This window comes from Pteropus alecto, unplaced genomic scaffold (assembly GCF_000325575.1).
Source record: "Pteropus alecto unplaced genomic scaffold, ASM32557v1 scaffold20, whole genome shotgun sequence".
Classification (NCBI taxonomy): domain Eukaryota; kingdom Metazoa; phylum Chordata; class Mammalia; order Chiroptera; family Pteropodidae; genus Pteropus; species Pteropus alecto.
The window spans coordinates 17,077,833-17,084,182 of record NW_006436298.1 but is presented as its reverse complement, the minus strand read 5'-3'; the positions used below and the strand labels follow the sequence as shown (position 1 = coordinate 17,084,182).

Here is a 6,350-nt window from a genome sequence, read left to right as displayed (position 1 = left end):
AAATTTTAAGAACCCTCACAGAAATAAAATAATCAGTGGAAATAGATATTGCTCTCTAAACATACAGAAACTTTTAATTTGTATCTATCTCTTGGGAAATCGAAAAGATTACTTGACATATGAGTGTTTATGCCTTTCCACAAACCTGTTATCTACTGACCACAAAAGTAGAGTCTTTGTTCAACCAGATTAAAAGTGAACGAGAAAAATAAAACAAGTAGAATTTAGACATGACCAGGGGTATAAGTCAAACATAAAATAAATTTAAAAAATCGAATGTCACATGAAGCTAGATATAAAGAGTAAGAACTTAATAGTGAAGGTATCAATCTTTGAGCCCACTCAGATTTAAGAAATAGAGAAAGGAAATTCTGAAGATGTTTTGAGTGATAAAATGAGCACCCATTAAAGGGCTTTAAGAAAATAAACAAACACTGCATTATTTTTCATGTATTTGATGTTAAATGATGCCTCCTTAAATGCCAATCTGAGCATAATTTAAAATTCATGGGGCTATATCTTATATCTGAGTGAAACTGTCAGTTGTATTAGTTAATGTAGAGCAAAGTGTAAAGTAAACCCTGAATCCGAAAGAGAGGCAAGAGAAAAAATTTTTTTCTTTGTGCTCATTTATTTTTACTCACAAGCCATGAAAAGAAGAGTCACATACAGAAATATGAGGCATTCGTTTTTGGAATTGGGATGTGTGTTTTGAATTTTATTTGTTGTTAAAGAAATATAATTTAAATGTAAAGAGTCTGTGACTTCTTTGGGAAATGTAACTATCTAATAACTTTTCTACAACATCATCTTGAGAGAATATGATACAGAACAATATGTTGATTTAAAAAGTACCATTAGGTTTATTTGGAAAATACATAAAATATTTAATTGTATTGGGATTTTATGAGAAATATCTGAAAAGTTAGGTCATGAATGACTCACTCTTTTATACACTTAGGAATAAAAAATATCCTGGCCCTCATTTCATTGCTAGAATTAGAAATATTAGGCAAAATTAGGTAGAGTTTATATTTGAACATGGATATCAAACAGTTTTACAGGAATATATCCTGAAGTCACTCACTCTTCTAACCTGAAATACACTCAGAGTTCTCTAACTAACAATATGGTTTCTATACTCTGAACCAAAATAGTTAATTATTAATTATAATGTCGTCCTAATAAATCATTTTTAAATCCAGTTTATTTTCAAAATTGATATAAACTTGAATTCCAATGTGTTTGATTACTTACGGTATAGTCAGCAATTTTTCAATGAGTGAATATGAACAAAATATCTTTCTATATCACAAAACTATAAAATTAATATGAAGCAAATATATTTGGATTTTTTATGTTAAATTTTGAATAAAAAGCAACCTATTTTGTACTTGCTATTAAGATAGTTGGCCTAGATTTAAGATTATGAAGCTCTGAATTTGGTATCATTTTAATTTTTGTTACATGATGTAATATAAATAAATATCAAGGCATTTGCATTTTTAAGGACATTTATTACTTAAATTAATATAGATCTATAGATATTAGAAATTCATTTTATAATTTTAGTTTGGTGATTTTTAACATGTGCTTTAGAAAAGTTATTTTTAAGGAAATTTACAATTAATAAGTCTTTGTTATCAGATTCAACCTTTTACATTACTGAAGTTTTTTAATGTATATAAGGTTAACAATAAAATTCATATTGTTAAATTAAAATTTTCCTATTGTGATGACTTTTGTTACAGTTCAAGATACTTGCATGTATTACATTGGTCCTTTGTTCTTATCAATAATTGATGTCAGGTTTTTCATTTAAAATCTTAGGAACAATATAAAAATATAATATTTTATGTTTTACAATTCTAAATATATTTCTCTAAAAAGTACTAAAGTCTACAAAAGAGGAACGAATATTATCACCTAAGCCAACCTTTCATCTTCAGATAATTTTTCTTTCACAAAGTTAGAGTTAATTAATAATAAACATAAAGCATATTTAAAGTAGATCTGTATTTAATGTCCTAAGAAAGTATTTACTGATATACAACAAGGCTATTTCAAATGCTATTTATAGTTAAAAGGCAAATAAATCATGTGCTAAATTGTCTGTATCTTGAGAAAAACAAATCTGTAGTTTAAGACAAAAATGTCAATCATTGATGTTTTCCTGAAATTAGGTGTTAAAAAGATCTGCTACTCCTTTAGGCAAAAGCTTAGAAATAAAAAATTTATTGTTCTTTCCACTTTCAGACATAAGGAAAGTATAAAGTTCATGAACTATAACACCAAAACCATTTCATTCACATTACATACCATGTTTCAGTTAGAACTGATATAATTTCTGGTATATAATATTAACCTATACTATTGACCCTTAAGCTCTACAATTTGAAAAAATATTATATAAAAAATACACATAGAAACAAACCATTATGATACACTGCCATTTTTAAAATCATAGGCTTATATGTCTGCTCTTCAACTATGACATTTGTATTGTCCAACAGAATACTTGTACTTTCATAATTATCTCCATATAAGTCACCATTTAGTTTACAAATAATAGTTTGTATTCCCTCTTGAGAGTCTTTTTTAAAAAATAAAGAACAAAAAAAAATTAACACATGCATGAACATCATAAATATCACTTTTTGTTTTAGGCAATATTTTTCATCCAAATGTTGCTTATTATAAGTTCAAAAGCCCTTATAATGTTAATTCCTAACTTCTGAATTCAGTAGAGTTTTTTTTTTTTAAGTATATATTTATATGTGCACATTGGGAAATTTCAAAAACAATAATATTCTAAAAATTAATTAGTCATATATGCACATCTTACTTTATGTTAGTATCCCAATAGAGAAATATAAAGAAAATTTTTTTGATTATTTAGGTTGTTAGAATTGTCCACCAATATATTTTAGTCACTGATGTCCTTTCAAAGCATCCCTTTTAAAGCATCCTTTTAAAATTATAGAGTAAATAAGATGAAAGATTCTAAGAAACCTGTTGTAAAGTAGACATGGTGATTTTTTTTATCTCATTTCACCCTATTAGAGTTCATTATATTATGTTGATAAGGAGGTAATTGTTCAGATACAAACCAGCTACATTTCTGAAGGGGAAAAACTGTATTTCTTAAGGAGAAAAACTGTATTTCTAATTTATCACCTCCATAGCACAAACCACAGTTAAATTCCTACAGTATTTTCTTTGTAGATGCATGGTAAATGAGTCAATATATAAGCCAAACAAGATATTTATTATTGCTCTTCCTTTTGGCATGGATAATCTTGATTACTGTTGTTACAGAAAAGACTAATTATTCAAGAACCATTTTGTTCACATTACATGCATATGAAGAATTTTTCATTTGGTAACTATTGATTTCTCTTTATGAAATTCATAATTGATTATTAATCTAGCTATTTTTTCATGTGTTTAAAATTTTTTCTATGTTATATCATGTAACAAAAATTCTATGTTGCCAATTTAAATCCATCAATTCCAAAAGGCGAGACATTTTCTTGATTTAATTTTGTATAATTAAACTCAACGTTCTTTTCTAGACCTCTCTACTGGATAACAATTAATGTTAGGCAATTCAAAGGACTTTCCTCCTCCCCCATGTTCTACCTGAGAAGAGATACTTTGGCTTCTCTGTTCTCAGATCTTAGAAAGTTTTTCTGAAGTTTTTAGTCCTCTACACCAAACCAGGACTTTGAGAGAAGCTATAGGACACAGCATTCTACCTACTTGCCCTTCTTCTTCTCAGAGATGGATTAAATGTATTCTTGGCTTCTCTTCTGACATGCCCACATCTATAATCCAGAAAACCCTGTTGAATCCTAGGGAAAACAAGTTCTGATCAGATATCAAATGTATTGAATTTAATATTTGTGTTTGTATCTGAACATGTTATTTCAATTATTTAAATGGTGTAAACTTTGAAACTCAGAAATCAAGGAAGTAGAACAGTTTCTTGCCTATCTGATTTTGTTGTGCCGTCTCTTATTAAAGGCAAAGAGAATAAAGTACACTATGCACCTCTTGGATGATGGGTCACAGCCCTTAAAAAATAACAGGAGCAAACATATTTATTAATAATTCAAAACATTATATCATCACATTTAAAAAATAACCATTTAGTTTTGGTATTCTTTATCTAGCATACCAAAAAGTACTTGTGCTAATACATTTTAAGACTATCGATCTGTGAGTATTGGCCTTGAGTTAGATTTTGTCATGAATTGAATTTAGTCAGTTTCACAGTAAATACTATCAATATGCTGAGGATGTTTTGTACCAGTTATTTGCCAGATACACACATAAAAGGAAGTCTACACACACACATGCACATACATACACACGCACACATGCACACATGCACTAGTTGTAAGGTGGGAGTGGGGATAAAGAACAGGGAATTATTGAAACATTGAGAATGATGAAGCATGTTTGTTCCTCCTCATGAGTGTAGTGTTATCATCAACTCTGCAACCTTTTGGGGTCTTGAGTTTCTCTATTCTCCTGCATCGTGTAACTCTTCATAAGTCTGTATTCTGTTTCATTAAAGAAAGTATGTAATTTTACTATGTCTGTTAAACTTTCCACCAATCACATAGTTATTCAGCTGTGAAATCATAGTGTTGTTAGATGTGATGATGCAAACACCATAGACACAAATAGATAATTTATTTGAAAGAGATTATGAAAAACTTTGGGAGAATTTAATCATATTAAATTCCCAAGATGTATTCACATCACATTTACTAAGACCAGAATGACTTGTTCTGAGTATCTGAAAACAAGAATTTCAGTGAAGTAAAACCACTGCCCACTGTTTCTGAGTTTGGCTCTCAAAGCAGCAACCACTTTTATGCTCTGTACATATGTGTGAGTATTCATTTACTTAAAGACAAGAATGTGTTCCTGAGAAATCACAGGTTCTTCCCAACTGGAATGAGTTATAATGATTAACGTAAACTCCAAATCCTCAAAAAACTAAAACATAACAAAATGCTTTTAAATAAGCAACAAAACACCATCACAATAGTTTGTAAACTACTTTAAACATTGTTTATACATCACTAAACAGTTGATATTACAGTTAATGAACAAATGCTTTGCATGTATATCTCCTCTTTTACTCAATTTCCTTCATTTGCCACACTTTCTTTTTCTTATGAATTTGTTTTTATTGGCATATAGAGGATAGGTCAGGAAATGTCACTGTGGGTGGTTATACCACACCAGAGAATCGTCCATTCCAATCTTCCTAGGATAGCTTTTGGAGCTTTTTCTTTCTCTTAGAGCTACTGCTCTTGCTGCCACAACTTCTTTAGGTCTACTGCTGAGTGGTTCCTCCTTGGAAGAGAATTGTCTCTTTTTCTTGGGGGCACTCCTGTTTCCTGCCCTCCAGGGTCACTAACTGATCCTTCTTTGGGGAAAGATTTCTTCTTCTTGGGAAGACTTCTGAAGCCAACTGTCTCTTCAAGATCACTACTAACCAGCTCCTCCTTGGAAAAAGATTATTTTCTCTGGGTTTGGATAAAGAGTCAGGTGGGCCTTTTATTCCATTCTCCTGAAGAGGCTGCTGGAGATTTTACTGTTTTTTATTTTTTGGGTCTTTCACTTGTCTCCTCACACACCTCTGAATTACTACTGCTGTTTTCTGAAGATGCGAGAGCAATTGCAGGCAGCAGTTTCTTTTCCTCCTTCAAGCATTTCTTCTGTTTCTCTAGCTTTCTAGAAATCTCAGCAGCCACTTCCTCTGCCTGAACCATTGCCGCAACTTTCTTTAAAAAAAATTCTTGATGAGATAGGGTTTGTTGTAAAATTGGGCAAATTCTAACAGCAAAGATGAAACACACTGTATAAAATGCTCAGAACAATCTGACAATAGAAGAAAATTGTTCAAACCGACTCTAATACTGTTAAGCCTCTTTAGCTAATCATCATTTTTGTTAACGCTCTTCATGTTTCTAATATCTGCACATTTGATTCTGATGTTGATGTTGAGCCAATTGAATTTGATTGTAAATCAAGACTATTCGCTGAAAAAATATTTTAATTTTGCATTTAGTTTTTATGATGTAAATATAAAATATCCTTCTATAATTACTGGCCAAAAAACTGTTTTTAAAAAGATGTATACAGGAAGGCTAAACTATGAAATAAGATATGAAAATTAGACACAAAAAATCAGAGATATTCTACTTACAGTATAAAAAAGACACTTAAAATTCACTGGATACATCTATAATTTAGAGCTATAGTAGTATAATAAAACTGAGACATGATTTGAGGCAATTCAACTTTGAATTAACAAGATTCAAACAACT

At 30.2% G+C, this 6,350-nt stretch overlaps 1 pseudogene; it reads right to left on the bottom strand.

The window, feature by feature from the left end:
- Positions 1-5,284: 5,284 nt before the first annotated feature.
- On the bottom strand, positions 5,285-5,792 carry LOC107195766 (annotated as a pseudogene).
- Between the last annotated feature and the right edge of the window lie 558 nt (positions 5,793-6,350).